At 38.1% G+C, this 16,083-nt stretch overlaps 1 non-coding gene across 1 annotated transcript; it reads right to left on the bottom strand.

The window, feature by feature from the left end:
- Positions 1-15,229: 15,229 nt before the first annotated feature.
- Positions 15,230-15,393, bottom strand: LOC128569431 (U1 spliceosomal RNA). The gene has a single exon (XR_008375378.1). It is a non-coding gene; the product is annotated as a U1 spliceosomal RNA (small nuclear RNA).
- Positions 15,394-16,083: the final 690 nt, after the last annotated feature.

Genomic DNA, 16,083 nt, shown 5'->3' with positions numbered 1-16,083 from the left:
AATTATTCTTTATCTGGTTTCATTGGGCTATTATCATTGCCTTTATCAATGAAGATAAACTGTAATAATAGTTAAAGATGAGTGTGTGTAATTGTTCACCATAAATACTTAAGTGATGCTTTAATTAAAAATTCTGATTTAATGATAAGAATGTCAAGATAAGTACAAAATTATCTTATAAATATGCCATAAGAAATAAAATAACAGATGCTTTAAGTGCTTTCTTTTAAAAATTATATAATCGAGCAGTCCTCTGAGGAAATTTAACATTAAAAATACTTCATTATAGAGACAGAGAAATAACAGAAATAAAATGAATAGAGAAGAATCCACATACACAGAAAACCCAGGAAAGAGCGGGAGGCTCTAGCGAGACAGGGAGTTTCCTCACTATGCTCCTTCCTAAGTTTCAGTGGGTGAGGAGAAGAGAGGGAGAGGAAAGACATTTTCATTGTTCATCATAAAAATTCTAAGCAACGTCATCTTTTAACATTGTGGGTTTTAAGTATTAAAATTCAATCCTAACGCTGTTTTACCAAGTCAGCACAAAAACGTCAAATGATTTTTTTAAACATTTATTATTTAGTTGACCCATTGTAGATTCACATGTTTATGGTGTACAATTTGACATTTCAATACATAGATATGTTAAAAACGGTCCAATCAGGAAAGCTACTGTCTTCACTGGTCACCTCATGCAGTGATTATTAACTGAGGTGAGATCACCCAAAGCTTCTCTGGTAGCTGTTACGAAGCATCCAGGGCTTCACTCTACCCGTAGTCACTGTCCTGTGCGATGGAGGATGAGGAGTCACCACTCCTGTGCAGCTGTGGCTTGGTGCCGCTGACCGGCCTCCTCCCTCGGCCTCCTGCCTCGGCCTCCTTACCCAGCCTCTTCCACCTGCCTCCTCCCCAGGCCTCCCCCCCGGGCCTCTGGTCTCAGGGATCTGCTCTCCCTTGTGTTTCCGTATCAGCTGCTCATTACCGTTTTCATCTCCATCTGTGATGTGACTACATGGCACGTCCCTCTTCACGTGCAGGGTGCTCTCCAGGCCATCCAGGCTGGCACAGCTGACGACAATCATCTCTCTAGTACCTGACGGTCTTCCACTGCGCATTCACCACATTCTCTTTATCCTTTTGCCCTTCGTTAGATGTTCAGTGTGAACCTGTATTTGGGCTGCTGCAGCAGACACAGAAACAGCATGCTAACGTTCCTCCTCAGCATGCTGTGTATTTCTTTCGACACAGACTAAACAGGAGCAATGCTGCACGAGGGGGCAGCTTTAATTTTTTGAAGGCCGTCCATACTGTTTTCCATCATGACCGTGACAGTTTACCACGACCCGTGGTCACAAAGTTTCCCTTCATCCATGTCCTCTGCGGTGCTCACGTCCCTGTGCGTTCTTGATGATGGTAATTCTAGCTGAGTGAGATCAGATCTCATTGCGGTTTTATTTTATGTTTCTCTGATAATAGTGATGTTGAATAATTTTTCATATAATTGTTGGCCATTGTATGTCTTCTTACAGGAATTTTCTATTCAACGTTTCTTTATCACTTTTGTTGTTCCTGTTAAGTGCCTGACATGAGGTCTGATGATGAAGTTCATGAACTTCCCACCATGAGCTTACATCGGTGGCACTGTACGAAAGAGTCCATAACCTTGGTCTCTCAGTGTCTCATGGCTGTGTTCATGTCATTGTGTGGCGGTGTCTTTCTGGGAGGTGTCATCTTGTTGCTGTGTTTCTGCTTGCCCAGGTAAGAGTATTGGGGTTCATCAGTCAGGTCTGAGAGGCATCCACAGACCAGCAGAGGCAGGACAAAGGGGCCAGGCTTGTTCTGAGAGTTTCTCTGACAATGATTAAGGACACAGAGCTGCTCCGGAAGGCAGGAGCCACCGCACGTCCGGAAAGCTCACACCTGTTACCCAATAGCTAGAACTCTGGGAGGAAAAATGTCAGTGGCCTCTGCTACTGCTACTTAGAGAATCAGGTCAAAAAGCGGCTATAACTCCTTAACCCATTTTTCAAATCCCCCCTGAAATGGCTGTGCCTAGAAACACAGTGCAGAAACCAAGTTTACATCTTTACGTAATATACTTAATTCTATTCTCTAATTTTAATGATAAAAATTATATCTAAAACGTGTTAAGAATCCTTAAATTGATTTGCAACAGCATTGTTAACTGAAGAAAATCACAAGGTTCACAAATTTGGAAAGGAGAGAGCTTTGTTTCTTATAAAGACTTGCAACGTGTGGGTGGCCATTCCCACGGGCTGAAAAACGCGGCCCCAGCCAGAAGCCAGGAACATATGCTTGGTGGCAGGGAGGATGCAAACAGGGATCTCTACTGAGCAGAGCGGCCAAATGTACATATTTATCAAGCTGTAGGCGGAGTTTGAATATTCATGAGGGGACAGACAAGTGCACGCTCAACCCAGCTCCCTGGCTCTTCACAGTGTCTGCGCCCCCCAATGGTGCCCGTCCGGTGTCACAGACGAGTTAGGATCACCCCATGGTTAGTTATCTCTTATCAGGAAACAACACTGGTTAGTTGCAGGGCCCAGACTACAGACAGGGTAAGCACATCACGAGACTGGTTTTAATTAGCCCTTAATGATATAAAGCTGAGACCATTAGCAAGGGCACAGGTGAAGGAGGTGTGTTTGACCTCCCATCCAGCTGGAGCTCAGTTTTAAGGTTTCTCTGCAGTCCCCTTGGTCAAGAGAGGCTCTGTTCTATCTGGGGGCCTTATAATTTTTAGTTCACAGACCCCTTTAGGCCAAGATACTCCAGAAGCAACATCGATGGCCAGACTTCTATTCTGTGTCATCGTTGCCAGCGTGGCATGGTATCTGGGCCCCTGGTGGCAGCCCCATGGACAAGAATTTAGAACCAAAAAGCTTACAGTCATTTAAATCTTTTAGGCCAGAAGAGAACAGAGGTGGGTAGGCATTCATTAACCTTTAAAACATTTTAAGCAGCATAGCTAAAATCCAAAAGCCAAAACCAAATTATAAAAAATTAATTTATAAGCATCAAGCTGCTATAATCCTTTTTCTTAGTTAAAGGACTTGTAGCAATTAGCCATGTAAAAATAAGCATTTTGTTAAAACCATCTGAGCTAAGGAATTGGAGACTTTATTATTATTTTTTTGATTAGTGATCTGTCCTAAGGTTGCTGGTAAATTTCTATTATATGTCTGTTTGCATTATTCCCATAATTAGGGGCCCAGAACTAGGGTTCATAACCAGCAAGCTCTGTCACCAAGATCTTGACATCTGCTCTGTAATTTTCTATGACGTCTCTGGGAAGTAGGAAATTCTTTACGATGGGATGGATGCCTGGGCCACATGGCCCAGGAGGCAAAGTCCTCATTTGCCGGCTGCTCAGGCATCAATGTGAGGCATCAACTAATTCCATCCTTCAAAACCAGCCCTTGCAATCTCACGGCAGTAGAAGGATTTGATGTTACAGTGTGAGCAAATGTTAAAACTGGAGAGTCAAACACAAGAACAAAACGGGACAGACATCCACAGTTACATAGTCAGGAGCGTAAATACATTAAACATTGCTAAGGAGAATTAAAATTCATCCTGGGCCAAAACTCACCTTTATCCAAGAAAAGAAAAAGGAAAAGAGTATGGAATAAGGACTAATTTTTCACTTGGTTTATTAAATCTAAAGGACCATAAATGCTTAGGTTGTAGGAAAAGGCCACAGTTCCGTACTAAAAATGTATATGAAATGGAACCTTTATATTTTAATTTAAATCTTTATGAATTTAATGCTGTTTTTCTCTATATAAGCTTTAATATTAATATCAAGGATTCTTTTTCTTCTGGGCCCTGAATTACTTCCTCTGGAGTTTTAAATATGACATTTTACTTAACTTGCTGTATAATAACTGTCATATGCCAGAGCAGTGATAGATTGAACTTTTTACCAAATTCAAGTATAATTAGCAAATCTCCTTTAAACTCTATAATGTCAAAAGGGAGACAGTTTCCATCTAAGAAAAGTGTGTCAGATTCATTGATCCTGCATACTTAATCTAACTCCAGAATTAACCTCATTCAAATCACTTCAAAATTCGTTTTTTGATTTTATCATATATAGAGTAATTGCGGTCCATTTTGGAGACATATTTGAACGTTTCAAAAGAAGGCAACATGTCGAGTGGTCAAAATAAGAAGTACTGGGAAAATTATGCCTGGTACTTCATCAATATTATTAAGTTCAAGACTTCCTAACACCCTTCCTGTAAATACTTGTGAATGCTTGTATGAATTATAACATCTGCAATTGGAAGACTGATTTGATTTGTCAATATTTTTAGATATTTAGGAACTACTAGGGAGGCTGGTGTCAGACTGATTCTAGAAAATAAACCCACCACACATGCTTCTCAGCACAGATAACTTTTAAAAACTACACACTCCAGAAAGTCTTTGGTTCACAGTTCAACGTTAGTGCTTACATGTTCCAATAGCCAATAGAGCCAGAGTTGTGTTAAATTCCTAATGAAAAGAAATGTTTTCTATCTCTAGAAGACAACCCCAAACAAACAGTCAAGTAGAAGCCGCCAGCCGTGATGGGCTGTCTCTGCATTGTCCTGTGCGCTGGTCTGGATTCTATACTTTTTTGTTTATGGCTCTTTGAAATTGCATATTATAAAATTTAATTGAATGAATCACAACATATTCTTAGAAAATAAAGTGCTGAAAAAAATAAAAATTACATGTGGGTTAAATTTGGAGAATCTTTGATAGGTGATTATTTATGATATTTAAAATATTTATAGGAGTTAAGAACAATTTGAATGCACAAATTACAAAAGAGGCCAAGATCACAGATGGACATTTCAGAAATAAATGTTCAGGTCAAATTTTGAAAAAATATATTCAATTTTATTAAAAACAAAAAATTCAAAGGAAACCTGTGAAATTCCAGGTTTTTAGTCATCGTGTTGCAAAATGTCTACACAATAATTGTATGAGCATTTACAGTGCTATAGAATTGGGATGTCCATCTGTTGTTGATGGGAGTGTTTTATTTATTTATTTATGTTTGAGGAAAATATGGGGAAAAATGTTAGCAATAGTCCAGCTATTATTCCACAGTAGTATACAACAACTCTCCTGTGGCCAGTTAAGTGTGGTCACCAGAACGTGAGCACAGGACCGTGGTGTTCCTCAGGAACCTTTGTTCATCTGTGGTCCTGACAGAGGCTGGGGTGTGACGGAGCGAGGCTGAGTTTGTGACTCTGGACTGGAGCGAGGCTGAGTTTGTGACTCTGGACTGTAGGCGGCCTTGCTGGGTGTTGGCGCTCTGATGAGATCAGCTGACCGTGGCTGCAGCAGTGTGGTTTTGTTTCTACGTCTGTCACCGTTTTTACTGGGACCAACAATCTAGTGCACATAATAAATAAATTCTCAGGACCAAAGCAAAGGTGTCAGAGAATAAGAGGGGCCATCCAAGGCCACAAGTCTTATTCTGTTGCTCAAGGAAAGTCACAGGGTGAAAAATAAAGTCAAAGATGAAAGAGAAGGCTACCTCTCTCGTGGAAGAACCGAGAAGTCACGGGACACAACATACGGGAGGAGGAGGGATTGGGAACATTTAACTCAATTTCCACATCCTCATTCTTTTACAGTGGTGCTCGCTTCATGGTGGCTATAATATATTTCATTCCTCAGCCAGCTAGTGAAGGCCAATTTATGTTGCTTTCAACCTTCAAATATTAAATAAATGCTGCAAAGAATGTCTTTATAGGAAGGCCATTTTTTATTTTTTGTACTTTGGTAAAAGTTCCTGGAAATTTGATTGTTTGCTCTGAGGCTATCTTGGTCCACTTCTGTTGCTCTGAAGCTGTGTTTTTCAACCTTTTTTTTTATTTCACGGCACACTTGAACCTATAGTTAAATTTCCATGGCACTCTTAAATTATGTTGATAAAAAAAAAAAAAACAGTCAAAAAAAGAATATACTTACTGTACTTTGAACTTCTTCTGAAAATAGCATGCAAATTAACATGTGAAGCTAACCTGTGAATGTTACTTTCTTTGCGTTATTATTATTGCTCAATAAAATTTAAAAAAGAAAAGAATTTAATTAATAATCTTTAAAAATTTCACAGCACACCTGAGATCCTCTCCCAGTACATCAGTGAGCCGTGGCACATGGTTGAAATCGCTGCCCTGATGGACCACCTGAGGCTGGGAACCTGTGGAGAAGGGAGGTTTATTCAGCTCATGGTTCAGCATCTTGTTCTGATAAGGGCCCTAAGCTGCTTCCACTCCTAGTGGGGAGAGGGGAGGAAAGAGAGAGGGAGGGGGCTTTCAGGTTCATTTTTAACAGCCAGCTCAAGCAGCGGCCAATCCAGTGAGAACTCACTAAGGGAGGACAGCAGCAGGCCATTCTGGAGTGAACCACTGCTGTGACCCAAACACTCTCCCCGGGCCCCACCTCCACAACTGTGGGTCTCATTCCAACAAGACATTGGAAGGTCAACTGTCCAAACTGTGGGAGAGGGTAAATTCACTCTCACTTTTAACATTATAAAGTTTCCTACTTAAGAAGTATGCCATTTTGCATCTACACCAGGAGCCTATCATACTAAAAAGTTTCACTATAGTTTTATCAAAAAAAAATTTTCAATTTTTCAAATATTGCTAGATATCATGATTTTTTTAATGATTGATGTACCTAAATTGATTTTTGTTTATTGAGCAAGTTTGAGAATTTTAAAACTATAATTTTCAATCTATTTACATTTTAGTTTCTTTTATTAGTTTGTATGTTTTGCCTATATTCTTATCAAACTGTTGACCTTTGACTTAGTAAATCTACACATATACATTTTATTATATTACATATATGTTTGTTTTATATGTCTATATCAAAAGGTATCAATGTTTTTATCTCTCAGATGTTACAAGCATTTTTCTCATTTTATCATGTACCATGCAAGACAAAATTTACTTTCATTTTTTTTTGTTAGGGATTTTAATTTTTAGATAAATTTTGGTTTCACAAAAACACTAAAGCCTTATACCCACTGCCCCCACACCCACATATCTTTCTCTGTTACTAACACCTGGCATTAGAGTGTACTTGGCCCCACATGGCACATGATTATCACCCTAAGTCCACAGTTTACATAGAGTTCAATCTTAATGTACATTTTTTCTCTTCATTTTTTAAGCAACTGTGATTGTCATAGGTGTTGTACATTTATTTGTTTGGGCAAACATATAATGACAATGTATCCATCATTACACTATCATATGGAAAGATTTTTATTCTTTTTTAAATTTCTCTGATTCTAATCCCCAATCACTTCTTTCTTTTTTTTTTTTAATTCTGAATTGCAATCTATACTTAGGAATATTTTTCTCTAATCCTAAATTATAGAAAAATTTACCTGTTCAGTTCTTTTTGTAAATCTCAATTGTTTTTTTCTTTTTGAAATACAAATTTATTTTGAACTATCGAGTTTCAATGGTAGGGATGAATTCAATTTTAATTTTTTCTATGAAGAAAGTTGTTTTATATAATTTATACAAATATTTCTTTTTCTCCTACTGAGTTGCAATGCCGCTTTTATGATAGACTATTTTCTTCTCTGTGCCCTACTTATAGATGCTTTTTCTAAGGTTCATTCTCTCTCCACTTTGCAAAATGGAAGTTCCTTTAGTTCAAGGTAGAACCAGTCTTTTCACATTGCTCTCAGAATTTCTTGACTGTTCTCATTAGTAATTTTTCAGATTAACCTAATGACCAACTTGAATAATTTCAGGAAGAAATTAAAAAACAAAACACAAATCTTGATAACAAATTTGTTGAAAGAAGATTAAATTTATAAGTGATCATCTTTGGCATGTCGAATCTTCATATGTGAGGAAATATCATGTTTTTAAAATTTGTTTAAATATTCTTTTCTATCTTTTAGGAGCATGGGATAATTTTCCTAATGTAGGTTTTACACATTTTTTAAGTTTAAGCCTAGGGCTTTGACTTACGTTGTTTTCTTTATTATAAATAAAAACATTCATTTTTTAATTGGCTATTTGGAGATTATTGCTTACTAATATAAAATGGTTTTAAATATGTTTAAATATAAAAAATTCCCCTACGCATACAGTTAAATGAATAGCATTAATTTAAAACCACAAAAATATGAGAACAACCGATTGTAATTAGTTTCTAATCTGAAACATTAGCAACAATGCAGAGGGGTAGGCCCCCGATCCCTTCACAAGAGCACTAGCTCCTAGGATTCTGGCAGGTAACACCACAGATTCATCTCATTTGTCTTGTCATTTCAATGGAATTTTATAGTATGCTGTCTTGTCTTTTTTTGTTTTTTTAATCTGTGTTGGTATAGCCTGCTAAGAGGAAAATTCTGTGTGTGTGTGCATATCCAGTTGGGATATTATGAATAATAGTTACAGTTCTCATTGTAAACATGTATCTATTTCCTATTTCTTTTCTTTCTTTCTTTCTTTCTTTCTTTCTTTCTTTCTTTCTTTCTTTCTTTCTTTCTTTCTTTCTTTCTTTCTTTCTTTCTTTCTTTCTTTCTTTCTTTCTTTCTTTCTTTCTTTCTTTTCTTTTTTTTTTTTTTTTGAGACAGAGACCCGAACTGTTACCCTGGATAGAATGTCATAGCATTATAGCCCACAGCAACCTCCAACTCAGGCTCAAGTGATCCTCTTGTCTCAGTTTTTCCACTTTTAGTAGAGATGAGGGTCTTGCTTTTTGCTGAGGCTGCTCTTGAACTCGTGAGCTCACGCAATCCATCCGCCTTGGCCTCCCAGAGTGCTAGGATTATAGGTGTGAGTCACCACGCCTGGCTGCACATATATCTATTTCTGATGATCATATACCCAGGAGCAGAAGGACTAATTTAGGTAATGCACATTTCAGTTATTTGCAGTATGCAAAATGTTGTGGAGACTCAAGATACAATCATTCTCATATACTTTTTTGTAATATCCAAAAATATAAGAATTAACACAAACGTCCTACTTATCCATGAATGCAGACACTTCCAAAGTTGTTTACTCTCAAATGTTCCTTAGGCATATTCGCAAAGGATGAGCCAGAACATCTCCTGTGACAATTTCAGTAACTCTTAAGTTGATACCATGGTTATTTACAAAATTAAATATTTCTGCACAAACAAAATTTCATCATAATATGCAAATACGTAGCACTTTTCACATTTTCTGGTTGCAATTGTATTTCTAATCAAAATGTAATTCTCTATGACAAAAAGCAGTTGCAAACGTAACAAAAATTACTACTAAGCAAAATATAAAACTGAGGGGTAAGAAAAAAAAATTAGCATAAATGGGATATTTAGCAAAATCAGAGTTTGAATAAAAAGACTAGCAACTGTATAAAAATACGCAATAAACATAATTTGAGTTAAAAATGAGAATGAAATATTGCATTTGTTTTATCACTTTATCAAAGTTCAACATGTTTGATCACACAGTGTTCCAAAGATGTGGGAAAGAATCTCATTAGCCTCCCAGGCTAGAAGTCCAAATCCCTCTGTCGAGAGAGCAACTTGGCAATATTCACCAAAATATACCATCACAATACCCTTTGATCCAGCAGCGTTAGGTCTAGTTTTCAACATGTAATATAATATAAAAAAATATGTCAAATGTTCTTCACTGCTATGGTGTTTGTAATACCAAAAGACTAAAAAAAAATATTTTAAGGCCAGCCACGTTTGCTGCAGTGTATCTTATTAGGATAAAAACTGGAAACAAATCAAATGTATCAAAGCTATGTTTATTTAAGTGCCTACTATGTAACAGCAAGAATATAAAAGTAACAAAACAAAAAAATACTCTGCTGTAAGGGATTTGTTGTTATACTTACACAAAGAACTATTATGTAACCTCTAAGTATCAAGATAAATCTTTACAGGTAATATAAAATTTTTCTAAATATATCCTTAAAGAAAGTAAGTTACGAGTCTGGGTGCAGTGGTTCACACCTGTAATCCTGGCACTCTGGGAGGCCAAGGCTGGAGGATTGCTTGAGCTCAGGAGTTTGAGGCCAGCCTGAACAAAAGCAAGACCCTGTCTCTACCAAAAATAGAAAAACTAGCCAGTTGTGGCACTGGTAGTCCAAGCTACTTGGAGGCTGAGGCAAGAGGATCCTTTGAGCCCAAGAGTTTGAGGTTGCTGTGAGCAATGATGCCACAGCACTTAATCCCAGGGCATCTGAGTGATAGTCTCTCTCAGAACAAACAAAAACAGAGTTGCAAAATAATGCATAACATATAGCTTTTATTTTTACCTATGTTTCATTCACATAGATGTATTTGCATATCTGTGAGTATATAAATGTATACACACAGACTTACATACATGTATAAAGCACAAGAAAACATGAAGAGTAGTTATGTAAGAGAGGAAAGATTTAAGGGTATGAGGTGAGCTGACATTTTTGTAAATATTTTTTCTTTCTTTTTTTTGAGACAGAGTCTCAAGCTGTTGCCCTGGATAGAGTGCCATGGCGTCACAGCTCACAGCAACCTCAAACTCTTGGGCTTAAGCAGTTCTCTTGCCTCAGCCTCCCAAGCAGCTGGGACTAAAGGCACCTGCCACAACACCCGGCTATTTTTTGTTGTTTCAATTGTGTTTGTTGTTTAGCTGGCCTGGGCTGGATTCGAACCTGCCAACCTGGATGTGGCCACAGCCCTAGCCACTGAGCTTTGGGTGCTGCTCTGCAAACATTTTCAATATCTGAATTTTATTATATATTTTATTTGTTTAAAAAATAAAATATTCTCCTGTAGTCCCAGCTATTCAGGAGGCTGAGGCAAGAGAACTGCTGTGTCACCACAGCACTCTTCCGAGGGTGACAAAGTGAGACTCTGTTTAAAATAAAAAATTAAAATGGGCATTTTTATCATATCAGTTTTGACTAAATCCTGAAGAAAGAAGGCCAAATTCTCTCATATTTCAAAATCAAAGTGTTACACAACATGAATAAGACCTGCAAAAGAAGTAACCAAGTCAAGACCTGGTTTTATAACCTGTCTCTAGACAAGAGAGCTGCCTATGAGAAAAATGTTTCTGTTAAAGGCATTGCAAACATGTAGGAGAACACGTCAGGATGCAATGGTGTTGCTTAGATTCTCTTCCCTTTGTAAGACACAGTGGGATTATCTCTGATACATCAAAACCTACAGTCAAAGGCCAGACTTTATTTCCTGATCCTCACGCTCTGATGAGTAAGGAGAGGTAAAGCGTGTTCCCAGCCAGGATATGTTGGAGTAAACGCTGTTTCCTTTGTTCAAGTGTGCACTGTAAGATTTATCCTGAAGTCCTGCCTGGAGGTGAAACAGGACCTCAGGAAAAAGTCCAGATGGAGTTGTATCAAATGCCCACCATGTGGGGCTCCATGTAAGGAACCCCCATTGGAGACGATTACCAGGATTGCAAGAACTGCAGGTAAGTGCTTGCCAGGGGGGGACATTAGTGGGGGGACACTCTGAACACCTGACACTTGATCCTGCAGCTGGGTGTGGGGGCTCACGCCTGGAATCTCAGCACTCTGGGAGGCTGAGGCAGGTTGATAGCTTAAGCTCCGGAGTTTAAGACCAGCCTGAGCAAAAAGTGAGACCCCATTTCTACTAAAAATGGAAAAACGGAGGCAAGAGGATCGCTTGAGCCCAAAAGTTGGAGGTTGCTATGAGCTATGACGCCATGACACTCTACCCAGAGCAACAACTTAAGACTCTGTCTCAAAAAACCAACCAAACAAAAAAACTTGATATAGCATTAGGTTAAAACACTTGATAATGTAATAACATATGCAGCCGTGTGAACACCACTAGGAAGTTTTGGTCATTCTCTAAAGTTCTTTCACTGCCCTTGGTGATCAATCCTTTCCATATTTGACCCTAAGCTGCCAAAGATTTGTTTTTTCTAATCATAGATTGTTTCTTCCTATTCTAAATCTTCATGTCACGGAAGACAGCTTGATTCTTAATCGAGAGAAGTCAGGGATTGTGTAGTCACTGTCCCATAGCCCCCAGAGTAGCTTGGAGAAGACCATTAGCCTGCCAGGCTCCATTAGCCAGTGGACAGCAGATGAGTGTGCACCGCTCAGACACAGGACTGGAGGGCTGTGAGTGACACGCCAGCCAAGTGATTGGGAATTAAATATTTGTCCAACTAATTTCATGAAGGATATGATCTGGACTTTCACATTTATCTGTTGTCTTTCCCTACTTGGGCATCAAATAAAATTGGCTTTATAAAATGACTAAGAACGTCTTTCCTTTTCCTTTATTTTTGGAAGAGATTGTGAGATTGTATAGAATTGGTGTTAATTATTCTTTAAATGCTTGATGGAATTTGCCTGTGAAACCATCTGGTGTGGAGATTTCTTTTCTCATATTTTAAATTAAAAAGTCAACTTCCTGAATAGTTATGGTGCTATTCAAATTATATATCTTAAACGGAGTGAACTGAGGTAATTTGTGCTCTTCCAGTAACTGGTCTATGACATTGAAGTTGTCAGGTGTGTGAGTACTTCTGGCAGGACCTCCTCACTTTCTAGCTGGTGTAGGGTCTGTAGTGGTGTCTCCCGTTTCATTGATTTTCTTTATTGCCTTATATTTTTCTGTTTCACTGATTTCTATGTTTTCTTCTGTTTGCTTTTATTTGTATTTTGCTCTTTTTCTAGGCTATCGAGTGGCCTAAATTTCCATTTGACACTTGCTTTTTCTTCTAATGTAAGAATTTCATGCCATATGTTTCCCATATGAAGATTACTTTTGCTGTCTCCAACAAATATTAATGTGCTATATTTTGTTTCATTCACTTCTTTGTATTTTTAACCTTTCCTGGACCCTTCCTCTTTTCTGATACTGATGCACTTTGATCCCTTTTGCTTTTTTGTGTGTAATTTCTACCATCAGTTTTTGTATTTACCTTGTGGATTATAGCTAATAACTTATAGCTAACAGCTCATTTTAAACTAATTAGTTCAATTTAAACATATATAAAACCTCTATACTGTAACTTGCCACTATATTTGTTATTAAAAGTATGTCTATTCATATTATGTACCTTTAAAAACAACAGTTTTTTTTAATTGTCTTTTAACTTTATAGTAATTAAAAGGGATTTACCCATGACCCTTACATTAATATGGTATTTGTATTTTTCTATGCATTTGTGTTTCATCAATGAGTTTCATACTTTTTTGTTATGATATTTCTGTTCAATGTCTTTCCATTGTTAACATGAAACACTCTATTCAGAAGTTCCTGTAAAACAAATCCAGTGGTGAATTCCCTTAGCCTTTATCTGGGGAGGTCTTTATCTGTTCATTTATGATGGACAGTTTTACAGGTGTAGTGCTTTTGGCTGACAGGCTTCTGTGTGTGTGTGTGTGTGTGTGTGTATTCTTTTTTAGCACTTATATATTATACATCTTCTCCTTCCCTCTGCTCTGCACTTTATCTGTTGGATAATCTGCTAGTGGTATGAAGATTTCCTTTTATATGACAGGTCATTTTTTATGCTGCTTTCAAAATTCTCTCTCTGTCTTTGACTCTTGACAATTTAATCACAGTATTTCTCAATGTACATACATCTGCTCTGTGTTATTTAGTACGTTATGGGCTTCTCAGATCTTCCCCAGCCTGGTCAGCTTTCAGCCATTAGAGCTTGAAAATCATATTTCTGGTCCTTTCTCCTCATAGTGTGAATTTTTCTTTGCTTGATGATGGATCACAATCCCCTTCCAACTTCCTTACTCTTCTTTATCCCATGTCTTTTTTTTTTTTTAATGAATTCTTGCAAAGGACCTGTCTTCAAGTTGGCTGACACTCTTTTCTGCTTCATCTAAACTTCCATGGAATCCTTCTAATGAACTTTTCAGTTCCGTCATTGTGCTCTTTCGCTTCATGATCTCTGTTTAACATTTTTTGTATTTTCCATCTCATTATTGAAATTCTTCTCACTCTGCTTATGTTTGTTCTCCTGGCATCATGCACATCTTTGGGGCAGCTGTTCTTAATTCTCCTTCATATAAATTATACAACTCCATTTCATTAGGGCTTAATTCGGATGATTTATCGTGGTTAGTTTGTGTTTGCTTGTCTGGAACATGTTTGCCCGATTCTTCATTTTCATTGATCTTCCGTGTTGGTGTCAGCATATTAGACAATGCATGCCTAGGTCCCCAATGTTAAGAACTGGCCTCATATATGAGAGGGACAACCAGCTGGAGCAGACATTCCAGGAACCTCTGCTGTGACCCAGGGAGAACCAGGCAACTGTGGTTTTGTCTTCTTTCTCTTTGCTGAGCCAACCTGGGGCTGTAGCATCTTTTACCTTATACTTCCACTTTTCTTCTTCCCAGGCAGCTAACCCTGCCCGACCTTTCAGAGCCCAGAGTTGACAGGACCTTAAGACAGGGGGGGTCATGGGGACATCCTTGGGGTGTTGCTCATGTACAGTGACTCTTCCCTCTCTAAGAGGAAGCTGAGAGCTGAAGTTTTTCTCTTGATAACTCTGCGTCGGGCAAGAGTGCAGGTGTCTGAGCTGACTGGGGCAGGCACATCAGGCCCTCAGGACTGGCAGGAGAGAGGTCAGTTCTCTAGGAGCCTCCTGGGACCAGTTGGGACACAGGAACCAACCCCTTTCTTCCTCTGGGAGAAGCCAGAAACCCGGAGTTCTCTTCTTGATCGTATGCGACAGTGCTGGGGTAGCAATTCTGATGACAGTGAGTCCCAAATTTCCCTTCCAGCTTCAGTGAGTCTGGTTTCACATTCAGCTGAGGTGTATGGGTCATTAATTAATTAAGATTAATTAATTAAGATTTACACCTAAATCTTAATTCTAGATTTATCACAAGGGGAACTTGTCCATGAATTCTTGGTAAGTCATTAAGTTCACGGTGGTAAAGAGCATCCAGGGTCTCCACTATATTGCTAAGGTTCACTCTTACAGTTTATTTTAATGTAATTGTTAGTAGGTTTGTGTCTAAATCTGCCATTTAATTTTATTTTCTATTTGTTCTCATTGTTATTTGTTTTCCTCCCTTTATATTTCTTCTAAACCCATGTTGGCCAAAGTAACATTTTTATACATTAATTTTGATTTATTCATTTTGATCTATAGTATTTTATGAATCTATTTAATATATATATATACACATATAGTTTGTTTGTTTGTTTAAACAGGGGAAAGCGCGAACACAGTCCCCCACTACCACAAATTATGCAGTTGAGTTTCCCACATTTGGGGAAATCACAGGGGTCGGCACATCTGGAGTGCAGTGGATGAGCCTCGCCCTGGGAAGACCACCTTCGTGATCATGGTATGTCCCCTGCCAGGTAAGTATATGTTTGTTATTTTTTATATTTTAATGATACTCTTGGTGTATGTTATTTGTAGAAAACACATCTCAGTCTACTGAATTCAGAACTACAACAGTTCAGGTGAAATGTACAAACCGGACCTTCCTGAGGTACCTTTATCCTGCTTCATCTACACACAAACCGTCTCAAATATTTTCCTCGCATACATAGAAACTTAACACTTGATACCTGTAAATTTTGCTTCAGCTGTCAGACACCAGGCTCCCACAGCGAAGGAACGACGCTGGTCTCTCCCCACTCTGCTGGCTTTGTGTGTTTGCTCCTCCCTTCAGTCAGTCCTTGAGTCCTCCTTTTATTCTTTCCTTCTTGTTTGGAGAACTTGCCTCACCCATTCATTTCGGACCATTCTGCTTATAAAACATTTTTTATGTTTCTTTTATTTGAAAATGTCCTGTTTTTAAAATACGTGTTTGTGTATTTTTCTTGATTATCAGTTTCCCATTTTTTTCTCTCAGTACTTCTTTTTGCCCTCAGCAGATTTTTCTGAGAAATTCTGTTTCATTTGAATTATTTACCTCTCATTGTGGTATTTTTTTTCTACCTCTTTTCCAGTTGGGGCTCAGAAAACAGTACCCCAAAATAAAGATTTCAGAAGCAACCTTAGAGTTTTCTTGGTCTTTTCAAAAATTTGACTGTGATGTGTTTTAACTGGT

This window comes from Nycticebus coucang, chromosome 17 (genome assembly GCF_027406575.1).
Source record: "Nycticebus coucang isolate mNycCou1 chromosome 17, mNycCou1.pri, whole genome shotgun sequence".
Classification (NCBI taxonomy): Eukaryota; Metazoa; Chordata; class Mammalia; order Primates; family Lorisidae; genus Nycticebus; species Nycticebus coucang.
This window is presented reverse-complemented; position numbering and strand designations above follow the sequence as displayed.